Source organism: Salmo salar, chromosome ssa10 (assembly GCF_905237065.1).
Source record: "Salmo salar chromosome ssa10, Ssal_v3.1, whole genome shotgun sequence".
In the NCBI taxonomy this organism is placed as follows: domain Eukaryota; kingdom Metazoa; phylum Chordata; class Actinopteri; order Salmoniformes; family Salmonidae; genus Salmo; species Salmo salar.
The window spans coordinates 118,326,199-118,340,844 of record NC_059451.1 but is presented as its reverse complement, the minus strand read 5'-3'; the positions used below and the strand labels follow the sequence as shown (position 1 = coordinate 118,340,844).

Genomic DNA, 14,646 nt, shown 5'->3' with positions numbered 1-14,646 from the left:
GGTTATGTTACCCTGGCCTTTCCTTATGTTACCCTGGCCTTTGGTTATGTTACCCTGGCCTTTGGTTATGTTACCCTGGCCTTTGGTTATGTTACCCTGGCCTTTCCTTATGTTACCCTGGCCTTTGGTTATGTTACCCTGGCCTTTGGTTATGCCACCCTGGCCTTTCCTTATGTTACCCTGGCCTTTGGTTATGTTACCCTGGCCTTTCCTTATGTTACCCTGGCCTTTGGTTATGTTACCCTGGCCTTTCCTTATGTTACCCTGGCCTTTGGTTATGTTACCCTGGCCTTTGGTTATGTTACCCTGGCCTTTCCTTATGTTACCCTGGCCTTTGGTTATGTTACCCTGGCCTTTGGTTATGTTACCCTGGCCTTTGGTTATGTTACCCTGGCCTTTCCTTATGTTACCCTGGCCTTTGGTTATGTTACCCTGGCCTTTGGTTATGCCACCCTGGCCTTTGGTTATGTTACCCTGGCCTTTCCTTATGTTACCCTGGCCTTTCCTTATGTCACCCTGGCCTTTGGTTATGTTACCCTGCTCTTTCCTTATGTTACCCTGGCCTTTCCTTATGTCACCCTGGCCTTTGGTTATGTTACCCTGCTCTTTCCTTATGTCACCCTGGCCTTTCCTTATGTCACCCTGGCCTTTCCTTATGTAACCCTGGCCTTTCCTTATGTTACCCTGGTCTTTCCTTATGTTACCCTGGCCTTTCCTTATGCCACCCTGGCCTTTGGTTATGTTACCCTGGCCTTTCCTTATGTTACCCTGGCCTTTCCTTATGTTACCCTGGCCTTTCCTTATGTTACCCTGGTCTTTCCTTATGTTACCCTGGCCTTTCCTTATGTCACCCTGGCCTTTCCTTATGTTACCCTGGCCTTTCCTTATGTTACCCTGGTCTTTCCTTATGTTACCCTGGCCTTTCCTTATGTCACCCTGGCCTTTGGTTATGTTACCCTGGCCTTTCCTTATGTTACCCTGGCCTTTCCTTATGTTACCCTGGCCTTTCCTTATGTTACCCTGGCCTTTCCTTATGTTACCCTGGCCTTTCCTTATGTCACCCTGGCCTTTCCTTATGTCACCCTGGCCTTTCCTTATGTCACCCTGGCCTTTCCTTATGTTACCCTGGCCTTTCCTTATGTTACCCTGGCCTTTCCTTATGTCACCCTGGCCTTTGGTTATGTTACCCTGGCCTTTCCTTATGTTACCCTGGCATTTCCTTATGTTACCCTGGCCTTTCCTTATGTTACCCTGGCTTTTGGTTTTGTTACCCTGGCCCTTGGTTATGTTACCCTGGCCTTTGGTTATGTTACCCTGGCCTTTGCTATATTTTGTAACACTTACCTCATCCTCTTCTGAGCATACCGAAAACACTGTTACGTTCATGGTCCATCGTTTACTGTAAGTAGGAATGTAAAACACACACTCATAGATAATAATATCATAGATAGTAAACAATCATAGATTTTCGTTCCTCCAGGAGCCTCATCCTCCAGGACCCCATCCTCCAGGACCCCATCCTCTAGTACCCCCATCCTCCAGTACCCCATCCTCCTGTACCCCCATCCTCCAGGACCCCCATCCTCCAGGACCCCATCCTCCAGGACCCCCATCCTCCAGGACCCCCATCCTCCAGTACCCCCATCCTCCAGGACCCCATCCTCCAGGAAGCCCCATCCTCCAGGACCCCCATCCTCCAGGACACCCATCCTCCAGTACCCCCATCCTCCAGGACCCCATCCTCCAGGACCCCCATCCTCCAGGACCCCCATCCTCCAGGACCCCATCCTCCAGGACACCCATCCTCCAGGACCCCCATCCTCCTGGACCCCATCCTCTAGTACCCCCATCCTCCAGTACCCCATCCTCTAGGACCCCCATCCTCCAGTACACCCAGTCTCCAGGACCCCCATTCTCCAGGACCCCATCCTCCAGGACCCCCATTCTCCAGGACCCCCATCCTCCAGGACCCCATCCTCTAGTACCCCCATCCTCCAGTACCCCATCCTCTAGGACCCCCATCCTCCAGTACACCCAGTCTCCAGGACCCCCATTCTCCAGGACCCCATCCTCCAGGACCCCATCCTCTAGTACCCCCATCCTCCAGTACCCCATCCTCTAGGACCCCCATCCTCCAGGACTCCATTCTCCTGTACCCCATCCTCCAGCACCCTCAGCCTCCAGTACTCCCAGTCTCCAGTACCCCATTCTCCAGGACCCCCATCCTCCAGTACCCCCAGCCTCCAGTACTACCAGCCTCCAGTACTCCCAGCCTCCATTACCCCCCAGCCTCCAGTAACCACAGCCAGCCCAGTATTCCCCAGCCAGCCCAGTATTCCAGAACAACATCTTCTGAATCAACTAATGTGAAGGGCTTAATGATTAGGTGACCATTAAAACAGCTGTGTGAAGAACTTGACGATGTCACATCTGCTCCTGTAACACCCTTTACTGCTCATCCTGTGTCTCCTTGTCCTGCAGCCACTCCCCCAGTACTCTTTCTCCCTCGCTCTGTCTCTCTCCCTCGCGCTGTCTCTCTCTCTCTGTGTGTGTGTGTGTGTGTGTGTGTGTGTGTGTGTGTGTGTGTGTGTGTGTGTGTGTGTGTGTGTGTGTGTGTGTGTGTGTGTGTGTGTGTGTGGAGACAGGTGTTCTGGAGCAGATCCCCACCAGCTGCAAATATTCTTCCACCATTACGGACAATTAACACTGGCTGTTCTCCATACATACAGGTTGTGACTTAGCATGTCCTGCTTCTCTGAAGTTCCTACAGCCCTTCTGGTAACATGTCATGGATGCTTATGTACTGCTTATGTATGTGTTATGTATGCCTTATAAATGTGTAATGAAGTCCTTATGTAGGTTACCCTTTAATTAAAGTGTTACTGGCCTTAGTTACATGTCTGTGAATGCACTGTAACCTCAGTTCACTCTATCAGCCCTTTAGTGCTGTATGTATATTTCTTAAGGCTGCAGGCAGGCAAATAATCCCGCTATCCATATTTAAGGAAACACATTATAGAGCCCCCACCTTCTCCAGCAGAGATTCTCCATTCAGCTTAGTCTGTCTGCTCTGAGAGAGAGGGAGAGAAAGGAAGAGAGAGAGAGAGAGAGAGAGAGAGAGAGAGACCACAGGGACCAGAATGGCGCTCCAGTGAGAGAGAGACCACAGGGACCAGAATGGCGCTCCAGTGAGAGAGAGAGAGACCACAGGGACCAGAATGGCGCTCCAGTGAGAGAGAGAGACATCAGGGACCAGAATGGCGCTCCAGTGAGAGAGAGACCACAGGGACCAGAATGGCGCTCCAGTGAGAGAGAGACCACAGGGACCAGAATGGCGCTCCAGTGAGAGAGAGACCACAGGGACCAGAATGGCGCTCCAGTGAGAGAGAGACCACAGGGACCAGAATGGCGCTCCAGTGAGAGAGAGACCACAGGGACCAGAATGGCGCTCCAGTGAGAGAGAGACCACAGGGACCAGAATGGCGGTCCAGTGAGAGAGAGAGACCACAGGGACCAGAATGGCGCTCCAGTGAGAGAGAGACCACAGGGATCAGAATGGCGCTCCAGTGAGAGAGAGACCACAGGGACCAGAATGGCGCTCCATTGAGAGAGAGAGACCACAGGGACCAGAATGGCGCTCCAGTGAGAGAGAGAGACCACAGGGACCAGAATGGCGGTCCAGTCTTTTCATTCTTCAATTCACAGAACACAATGTTAGCATTGAGTTTCTGTCGACTTAAAGGAGAAATCCTGAGTTAAAACAATAACAAAGCCCTCCCCGCCACTGTTTCAGTAAAAATCTGAGGGATGGCATCTGTAACCACTCTCAAAATCATAGGCAAGCTATTGATGCAAGGACTGACCATCCATGATATCTAAATTATAGTTTTAACCATGTTTTGAGGCAATACTGTGTTTGTTTACATGTACTTTGTTTACAAACAAGCGTATATGTTATGTTCTGAGAGGGTACAACAGTTGAACTAAGCTCATGAGTAATTTATAAGTTATATTATTTAAGAATCAATGGGTACAGTTTATAAGTCTGTAAATGGATGCAGCAACCGCAGACTGCCCCTTTAAAGCTTTGCTTGGCCTCAGGGAATTGAGAATCTTAGACAGGGGTTTATCTGTCGTCTTCAATCTTTGTTTCAGAGGCACTCAGCCTGAAATGTAAGAACAGTTAATCAAGACCTTTTCACATTAAGTTAACATTTACATTTCTAGGAATATGTGACACACTTGTCTATGAATGATTCATTCATTTGGCAGGTCCATGAAATGCTTCTGTTTTTAAGACTTGCTACTGCGTCCTCTGTTTTTAAACAGGTTATTGAAAGCAGCAGCCTGGTCTTCAGTATGCCAAGACGATGTGAAGTGGCAACACTTCTGGGCCCAGACTCTAACCACATATGTTGTTGTGACCCCAGAGGCTAAAGTCCAATCCCTGCATCCACCCTTCCCAATAGTTATTTTTCTCATCTCTTACCGACTGATCAGTGATTTTAGAACAGCTTCTGTCTCCCTCACACCTCCCTTTGGGTTTTCCTTTTCTGCAACAGACAGAAACGCAGTGATTTAAATGTTTTTCACTGGTCCACACACACACATGTATGTGAGTGTGCGCACCGGTCCAATTAAGCGTTCCAGTCTCTGGAGACCTGGTGGAATAGTAAGGTTTAATTATTGCTGAGGAAGAGTCTCATCGATGCCCAATTAAACTGGAACCCTACGGTATAATCTATGTCCCAAATGGCACCCTATTCCCTATATAGTGCACAACTTTAGATCAGGACCCTATGGCACCCTGTTCCCTATAGAGGGCACTACTTCTGACCAGGGCCCTATAGAACCCTATTCCCTTTATAGTGCAATTCTTCAGACCAGGACCCTATGGCACCCTATTCCCTATATAGCCCCTTCGATATGCACATTTTCAGGGAAGTTAGGAACCAATGTACACGGTTAGTTAGGAAAGCAAAGGCTAGCTTTTTCAAACAGAAATTTGCATCCTGAAGCAGTAAATCCCAAAGGTTTTGAGACACTGTAAAGTCCATGGAGAATAAGAGCACCTCCTCCCAGCTGCCCACTGCTCTGAGGCTAGGAAACACTGTCACCACCGATAAATCTAAGATAATCGATAATTTCAAAAAGCATCTTTCTACTGCTGGCCATGCTTTCCACCTGGCTACCCCTACCCCGGCCAACATCTCAGCACCCCCTGCAGCAACTTGCCCAAGCCCACCGCTTCTCCTTCACCCAAATCCAGACAGCTGATGTTCTGAAAGATCTGCAAAATCTGGATCCCTACAAATAAGCTGGGCTAGACAATCTGGACCCTCTCTTTCTAAAACTATCAGCCGAAATTGTTGCAACCCCTATTACTAGCCTGTTTAACCTCTCTTTCAAATCGTCTGACATCCCCAAAGATTCGAAAGCTGCCGCGGTCATCCCCCTCTTCAAAGGGGGGGACACTCTAGACCCAAACTGTTATAGACCTATATCGATCCTGCCCTGCTTTCTAAAGTCTTCGAAAGCCAAGTTAACTAACAGATCACCGACCATTTGGTATCCCACCGTACCTTCTCCACTATGCAGTCTGGTTTCCGAGCTCGTCATGGGTGCACCTCAGCCACGCTTGAGGTCCTAAATTATATCATAACCGCCATCGATAAAAGACAGTACTGTGCAGCTGTCTTCATCGACCTGGCCAAGGCTTTTGACTCTGTCAATCACCGCATTCTTATCGGCAGTCTCAATAGCCTTGGTTTCTCAAATGACTGCCTCGCCTGGTTCACCAACTACTTCTCAAATAGAGTTCAGTGTGTCAAATCGGAGGGCCTGTTGTCCAGACCTCTGGCAGTCTCTATGGGGGTGCCACAGGGTTCAATTCTCTTTTCTCTGTATATATCAATAATGTTGATTTTGCTGCTGGTGTATCTCTGATCCACCTCTACGCAGACGACACCATTCTGTATTCATCTGGCCCTTTTTTGGACACTGTATTAACTAACCTCCAGACGAGCTTCAATGCCATACAACACTCCTTCAGTGGCCTCCAACTGCTTTAAAATGCAAGTAAAACTAAATGCATGCTCTTCAACCGATTGCTGCCCGCACAACTAGCATCACAACTCTGGACGGTTCTGACTTAGAATATGTGGACAATTACAAATACCTAGGTGTCTGGTTAAACTGTAAACTTTCTTTCCAGACTCACATTAAGCATCTCCAATCCAAAAATAAATCTAGAATCAGCTTCCTATTTCGCAACAAAGCCTCCTTCACTCAAGCTGCCAAACATACCCTCATAAAACTGACTATCCTACCGATCCTTGACTTCGGCGATGTCCTTTACAAAATAGCCTCCAACACTCTACTCAGCAAACTGGATGTAGTCTATCACAGTGCCATCTGTTTGTCACGAAAGCCCCATATACTACCCACCACTGCGACCTGTATGCTCTCGTTGGCTGGCCCTCGCTTCATACTCGTCGCCAAACCCAATGGCTCCAGGTCATCTTTAAGTCTTTGCTAGGTAAAGCCCTGCCTTATCTCAGCTCACTGGTCACCATAGCAACACCCACCCGTAGCACACGCTCCAGCAGGTATATTTCACTGGTCATCCCCAAAGCCTAATTTGGCTGCCTTTCCTTCCAGTTCTCTGCTGCCAATGACTGGAACAAATTGTAAAAATCACTGAAGCTGGAGACTTATATCTCCCTCACTAACTTTAAGCATCAGCTGTCTGAGCAGCTTACCGATCACTGTACCAGTACACAGCCCATCTGTAAATAGCCCATCCAACTACCTCATCCCCATATTGTTATTTATCTTCTTGCTCTTTTGCACCCCAATATCTCTAGTTGCACATCATCATCTGCACATCTATCAGTTCAGCTAAATTGTAATTATTTCGCCTCTATGGCCTATTTATTGCCTTACCTCCCTAATCTTACTACATTTCAACACACTGTATATAGATTTTTTCTATTGCCTTATTGACTGTACGATTGTTTATTCCATGTGTAACTCTGTGTTGTTGTTTTTGTCACACTGCTTTGCTTTATCTTGGCCAGGTCGCAGTTGTAAATGAGAACTTGTTCTCAACTGGCCTACCTGGTTAAATAAAGGTGAAATAAAATAAAAATAAATATAGTGCACTACTTTAGACCAGGACCATATGGCACCCTATTCCCTATATAGTGCACTACTTTGGTCAAAAGAAGGGAATAACTAGGGTGCCATTTATGATGAAACCTGTGTGTACGTGAAGACAGTCTAAATAAGAGCCGTAATGAGGCTTTTCATCTCTGATGAAGTTAACTTATTATCATATTAATGATGTCGTGTTTCCAGAATGCCACCTGGTATGTTTATTCATAACAGCACTGTAGCAGCAAAAACCCTATTAGACTAACTCCCCAGTGTTGCATTCATTTTGTAGGATGGAAAAATCAATTCACTTCACTCTTTTGTACTCCTGTCATCAGGGGATTGGAGACAATCTGGTTGAGGTTTTTGAAGTAACTGAAGCGTCAACCGTGGCTGTTAGTTCAAAGTCAAAAGACACAGAGAGAACAAAGGTAAGCACACTTAGAAAAATTCATTCAAATATAGCGAAAGTCTAACGTAGAAAATGTGATCAAACACACAATGTAAAATCTTTGAATGTGCTTGAAATGCAAAATGCAATGCTTATAACACATGCAACAATGTTTGAGTTGTCTCCTCTATCAGTTTGATTATAGTCAGGTGACAAAGCTGAAAAGATCAATAGCCTGATACTCTTTCTGTCCCGCCTTCATGTGGTACAAAGAGAGTGTGAGACTGTGTGTGTGTGTGTGTGTGTGTGTGTGTGTGTGTGTGTGTGTGTGTGTGTGTGTGTGTGTGTGTGTGTGTGTGTGTGTGTGTGTGCGCACGATCGTGAATCTGTCAGTGTGTGTGTGTGTGTGTGTGTGTGTGTGTGTGTGTGTGTGTGTGTGTGTGTGTGTGTGTGCGCACGATCGTGAATCTGTCAGTGTGTGTGTGTGTGTGTGTGTGTGTGTGTGTGTGTGTGTGTGTGTGTGGGGAAGTTTTTCCACATTGACAGGTGTATCAAATCCTCTAAGTACCATGCAGCCGTCAGTGGCGCTCCAAAACTCCCCAGAGTTTCTAGAGGCAGGTGTTAGCTATGCAGGAGTGTTGTGTAGACTGGTAGAACAAGCAGTTCTCCTTGTGTCTGAAGTGCTTCAGAAGACTCCCCGGCTCCCGGCTCAGGAGAATATCTTTTCAAGGCAGCTGGTGGAGGATCCTAAAAGTGGAGAGAGTTCAGGTGCTCTGGTGGAATGCTCTCTGGGGATATAGGAAGAAGAAGAAGAAAAATATTTAGTGTGTATCCCAAATACCACCCTATTGCCTATATAGTGCACTACTTTTGACCAAACGTAACGCACTATATAGGGGAATAGGGTGAAATTTGAGACACAACCTTAGTCTCTTAACTACAGTAAGAAAGCAGTGTTTAAATCCACTCTGGGAGTGGAGCAAAAGGATGCTGTTTAGCAAGATGGCTGCATCGTTTCCTCTGTTTCCTCTGTAACTGAAGGAGGCTTAAAGTCTGTCCAGGGTCCTGAAAGATATGAAAGAGCTGTCAGACACCTGTCTGTCAAACTGTCTGTCTGGCTACCTCCTCTGAGCAGAAATCGGTTCAAATACTGTACAAAATAATTTCACAGTACTTTAGCTGGGCTTGATTCAGCTTGCCTGGGGAAATGGAACCAATAGAATAGTCACAAAAAGTGCAAACCCTGTCCTTCGGGACTGCAGGTAGCCTAGAGGTTACAGTGTTGAGCCAGAGGCTAAAGGGAGGGGCTGCAGAGGCTGGAGGGAGGGGTTGGAAGGAGGGGTTGTAGAGGTTGGAAGGAGGGGTTGGAAGGAGGGGTTGTAGAGGTTGGAGACAGGGGCTGCAGGGGTTGGAAGGAGGGGTTGGAAGGAGGGGTTGTAGAGGCTGGAAGGAGGGGTTGTAGAGGTTGGAAAGAGGGGTTGTAGAGGTTGGAGGGAGGGGTTGTAGAGTCTGTAGGGAGGGGTTGTAGAGGTTGAAAGGAGGGGTTGTAGAGGTTGGAAGGAGGGGTTGTAGAGTCTGTAGGGAGGGGTTGTAGAGGTTGGAAGGAGGGGTTGTAGAGGTTGGAGGGAGGGGCTGTAGAGGCTGGAGGGAGGGGTTGTAGAGTCTGAAGGGAGGGGTGGTAGAGGTTGGAAGGAGGGGTTGTAGAGGTTGGAGGGAGGGGCTGTAGAGTTGGAGGGAGGGGCTGTAGAGTTGGAGGGAGGGGCTGTAGAGGCTGGAGAGAGGGGCTGCAGAGGTTGGAGGGAGGGGCTGCAGAGGTTGGAGGGAGGGGTTGTAGAGGTTGGAGGGAGGGGCTGTAGAGTTGGAAGGAGGGGCTGTAGAGTTGGAAGGAGGGGTTGTAGAGGTTGGAGGGAGGGGTTGTAGAGGTTGGAAGGAGGGGCTGTAGAGGTTGGAGGGAGGGGCTGTAGAGGCTGGAGAGAGGGGCTGCAGAGGTTGGAGGGAGGGGTTGTAGAGTCTGTAGGGAGGGGCTATAGAGGCTGGAGGGAGGGGCTGTAGAGGTTAGAGGGAGGGGTGGTAGTGACTGGATGAAGGTGCTGTAGAGGCTGGAGGGAGGAGTTGTAGAGGTTGGAAGGAGGGGTTGGAAGGAGGGGCTGTAGAGGCTGGAGGGAGGGGTTGTAGAGGTTTGAAGAGAGGGATTGTAGAGGTTGGAAGGAGGGGTTACAGAGGCTGGAGGGAGGGGTTGTAGAGGCTGGAGGGAGGGGTTGTAGAGGATGGCGGGAGGGGTTGTAGAGGCTGGAGGGAGGGGTTGTGGAGGCTGTAGGGAGCCAAGCAGCAGCTTGTCACCACCACTTATTACTCTTGTAATTATGGGACCTGCCAAATTGGCTTTCCCCTTTGATGCAGCCCAGTCACACACACACACACAAACACACCGCAGCGCAGGGTCCCGTGTGGCTCAGTTGGTAGAGCATGGTGTTTGCAACGCCAGGGTTGTGGGTTCGATTCCCACGGGGGACCAGTACGGAAGAGAAAGAAAAAACATGTATGAAATGTATGCATTCACTACTGTAAGTCGCTCTGGATAAGAGCGTCTGCTAAATGACTAAAATGTAATGTAAAATGTCCCTGTCACCTCATGGCAAGTGACCTGTCCTGTTGACTAACCAAGAAAAACCTCTAAGCTTCACTGAATATCTGACAAGGCCAAGGTGGAGCTGTTGAGGGAATACAGAATGAGCAGAAAGAGGATAGAGCCTCCAACATGGATAGGGAGAGTTAGAATCTCCAACATGACTAGGGAGAGTTAGGGCCTCCAACAGGGCTAGGAAGAATTAGAGTCTTCAACAGGACTAGGGAGAATTAGAGTCTTCAACAGGACTAGGGAGAATTAGAGTCTTCAACAGGACTAGGGAGAATTAGAGTCTCCAACAGGACTAGGGAGAGTTAAAGTCTCCATCAGGACTAGGGAGAGTTAGAATCTCCAACAGGGCTAGGGAGAGTTAAAGTCTCCATCAGGACTAGGGAGAGTTAGAATCTCCAACAGGGCTAGGGAGAGTTATTGCCTCAGACAGGGCTAGAGTTTACAACAGGACTAGGGAGAGTTGGAGACAGATAATAGAGATTACTGACCAACAAATAGAACGTGTTGGGATATCCAGTCCTACTTGTGATATTGTACGATTCATAACTTCAGACTTCTGTACATGGCTGTGCATAAAGAAGTAGAGGTCTTGTATACAGCTGTGCATCTTTTTCAAGGTGCTGGTTGTGGAACAATAGATACTATAAATACAGTACAATAATGATTTGACTGTGGAAAAAACTGTAGACGTTTCTCTTTTGCAGATGCTTTTGTGGTGAGCCTGCCCGAAGCAAGCTTTAAAGTTAAACTCAGGAAGCCGTGTAGCTGGCATCAACAGGAAGCTGTTTAGCCACATCTCACCTTCTCACCTCTGTTCTGTTCATCAGCCTTAGCAGGGTTAAAGAAAAAATGGTGTAGCAAAACATGCCGATGTTGATGGTTCCCACGCAGCCTTTCTCTTCTTCTGTTCATCTTCCAACTGTTGCACCAACATGGTCAGAAGGTAACATCTCTCTCATGAAGAGATCACAGCGCCCCCTTAGTTTCCTCATTCCTGAGAGCTGGGAAACCCTTATTGCCCATTTCATTTTCACAGGTTCTTTCCATTCCTGTAGTAAAAAATTCCACCTACATCTATCAACTTTTCATTATAAACAATTTCAGCAAATGAACGGTATAAATCTTCCCTCGCCTACACATTTCACTAGGATTTATAAGGCTTTAATTACATGTACGGTATATCTGTTGCTGACCTCTGCGGTTCAAAAAGTAACCCATAAACATTTCAGGACAATTTTACCAAATTCGGTGCAGATCAAATGTTCATTCTACTTCAACTTTTAATCAATTCCCTATTTCATTAGAATACATCATAAAAAGCATACAAGAAACAACTATTGTAACACAGGTCTTAATGCAAATTTAGGCTGTTGGTAGTCAGCACTACAGACCAGTCTTATATAGTTTGATACAACTCGCAACAGATCGTCTGTGCATCTCTCCAACTATGCAGCTTCTACTCATGTCTGTAGCCATGAAGAGCTTTGAAAGGCTGCTCATGGCTCACATCAACACCATTATCCCAGAAACCCTAGGCCAACTCCAATTTGCATACCGCCCTAACAGATCCACAGATTATGCAATCTCTATTGCACTCCACACTGCCCTTTCCCACCTGGACAAAAGGAACACCTATGTGAGAATGCTATTCATTGACTACAGCTCAGCGTTCAACACCATAGTGCCCTCAAAGCTCATCAATAAGCTAAGGACCCTGGGCCTAAATACCTCCCTCTGCAACTGGATCTTGGACTTCCTGACGGGCCGCCCCCAGGTGGTAAGGGTAGGTAACAACACATCCACCACGCTGATCCTCAACACGGGGGCCCATCAGGGGTGCACGCTCAGTCCCCTCCTGTACTCCCTGTTCACTCATGACTGCACGGCCAGGCACGACCCCAACACCATCATTAAGTTTGCCGATGACACAATAGTGGTAGGCCTGATCACACACAACAATGAGACAGCCTATAGGGAGGAGGTCAGAGACCTGGTCGTTTCATGCCAGGACAACAAACTCTCCCTCAACATGATCAAGACTAAGGAGATGATTGTGGACTACAGGAAAAGGAGGACCAAGCACGCCCCCATTCTCATCGACGAGGCTGTAGTGGAGCAGGTTGAGAGCTTCAAGTTCCTTGGTGTCCACATCACCAACAAACTATCGTGGTCCAAACACACCAAGACAGTCGTGAAGAGGACACGACAATAACTATTCCCCCTCAGGACACTGGGTCCTCAGGTCCTCAAAAGGTTCTACAGCTGTTCCACCGAGAGCATCCTGACCGGTCGCATCACCGCCTGGTATGGCAACTACTCAGCCTCCAACCGCAAGGCACTACAGAGGGTAGTGCGTACGGTCCAGTACATCACTGGGGCCAAGCTTCCTACCATCCAGGACCTCTATACCAGGAGGTGTCAGAGGAAGGCCCTAAAAGTTGTCAGAGACTCCAGCCACCCTAGTCATAGACTGTTCTCTCTGCTACTGCACGGCAAGCGGTACCAGAGCGCCAAGTCTAGGTCCAAAAGACTTCTAAACAGCTTCTACCCCCAAGCCATTAGACTCCTGAACAGCTAATCAAACAACCCCCCACCCCCCTCTTTTACGCTGCTGCTACTCTCTGTTACTTATCTATGCGTGGTCACTTTAACTCTACCTACATGTACATATTACCTCAAGTACCTCGATTAACCGGTGCCACAGCACATTGACTCTGTACCGGTACCCCCTGTATATAGCCTCGCTATTGTTATTTTGCTGCTGCTCTTTAATTATTTGTTACTTTTATTTTAAATGTTTTACTTATCTACTTATCTTATCTTATCTTATCTACTTTTTTACTTATCTTATCTTATCTATTTTGTGCTTATCACTTATTTCTATTTTTGTTATTTTTGTTATTAAAACGGCATTGTTGGTTAAGGGCTTGTAAGTAAGCATTTCACTGTAAGGTCTACACCTGTTGTATTCGGCGCATGTGACAAATAAAATTTGATTTGATTTGATTATTGGGTCTCACAGCCACTAACCACAAGCTGTTTCCTTTAGTTCTGCGCTGAATCACATAAGAATCGTCTCATGGGTTGTATTTAAAGGGAAGCTGTAGCTGTTGAGTAATTTTGCTTCATTGTGAAAGCAGACAGGTGAATCCGGGGCATTTGTCTTTTGATATAGCCTGAAAAGGCTCCGCTCGCAGAGAAAACCTTTAAACACAAAAAAAAATTCTGAACACATTCTCACAAATGTGCACCTTCTATCATATTTTTTAACCAAACATTTCTATATTTTTGTTGCATTTAGTATGGAGGCGATACAAGAATGGGTCAAACAATCAAAGGGAATTGTGTCTAATGTGGCTTGTAGCTTCTGCCTTGTGGTCTTGGAGAAGATTCTGGAGATGGAGGTTCGGTGTCCCTGCGATCATATATGGAAAATGTTCTTAACGTCTGCATTCTTTATCATTCCTGCCTTTTTATCATTCTTGCTGATGCTACAAGTTCAAGGACCTAGGAGTAACATAGTAAAATGGAAGGCTTACTTGTCAAGCCTCATCCCTTCGTTGGTGTGGTTGATCATACTGTTCTTTGATGGTAGATACTTTGCTTGTGCCATGGCAAAATTAAATGAAACAGGAGTCATTCGTAATGACGATTCTTCTGTGAAAATGTGTGAGGATGCAGGGAAAGATCAACATCAGAATTTCCTTTTTTGGGAAATCTGTTCTCAGGTGAGAAACCAGACCAATCCTTTACATTAATGATATATGATTTTTGAAGAAAATAACTTAGAAATGCCTTATGAGTTTATTTTAATCTGGGATTTAAAAAAACACAAAGAGGACCCCTGGGCCCCAACACTTGGTAAACAGCTGAGGGATGGGGCTGGAAGTGCAATCGCTCTCAAATTCATAGACAGAGATATGGAAGCAAAGACTGATTGTCTATAAGATAAATTGTTATAGTTTTATCCATGTTTTGAAGCTGTTTGTTTACAAACAATGTAGTAAAAAAAGCATATGGTTTTGGTTCTGATGGGGTAGGACAGTCGAATTAAACTCATGAGACATTTCTAAGTTATATTCTTCAAGAATAAATGTCTTCATAAGATTAATTTAAGTCCAAAAATGGATGTCCCAATCCCAGATTGCCCCTTTAACATCTGGGAGGTGGAAATGTTCTTCCATGAGATTGTGCAGTGCATTGAAACAAACCTCTTAAAAACTACAGTGATGAAAAAGCTGTTGTTGTTGTATTGCATAAACTGATTCTGTTTTCAGTTTTTATGATTCCTCTTGTTTTAGGGAATTGGTATGGGTCTGCTCTTGGTCACCTGTGTGGTGGTCATAGCATCCATATGCAGCAACTGCAATTGTGAGTTACATAGAGATGACCAAGATTCAGAAAGAGGAGGAGGAGGATCAGGAGGAGGAGGAGGATCAGGAGGAGGAGGAGGATCAGGAGG

The 14,646-nt window shown here is 46.6% G+C and overlaps 1 long non-coding RNA gene across 1 annotated transcript; it reads left to right on the top strand.

The window, feature by feature from the left end:
- The first annotated feature begins 13,302 nt into the window (after positions 1-13,302).
- LOC123724621 (uncharacterized) lies at positions 13,303-14,609 on the top strand. The gene is made up of 3 exons (XR_006757164.1): positions 13,303-13,328; positions 13,486-13,912; positions 14,486-14,609. It is a non-coding gene; the product is annotated as an uncharacterized lncRNA (long non-coding RNA).
- The last annotated feature ends 37 nt before the right edge of the window (positions 14,610-14,646 follow it).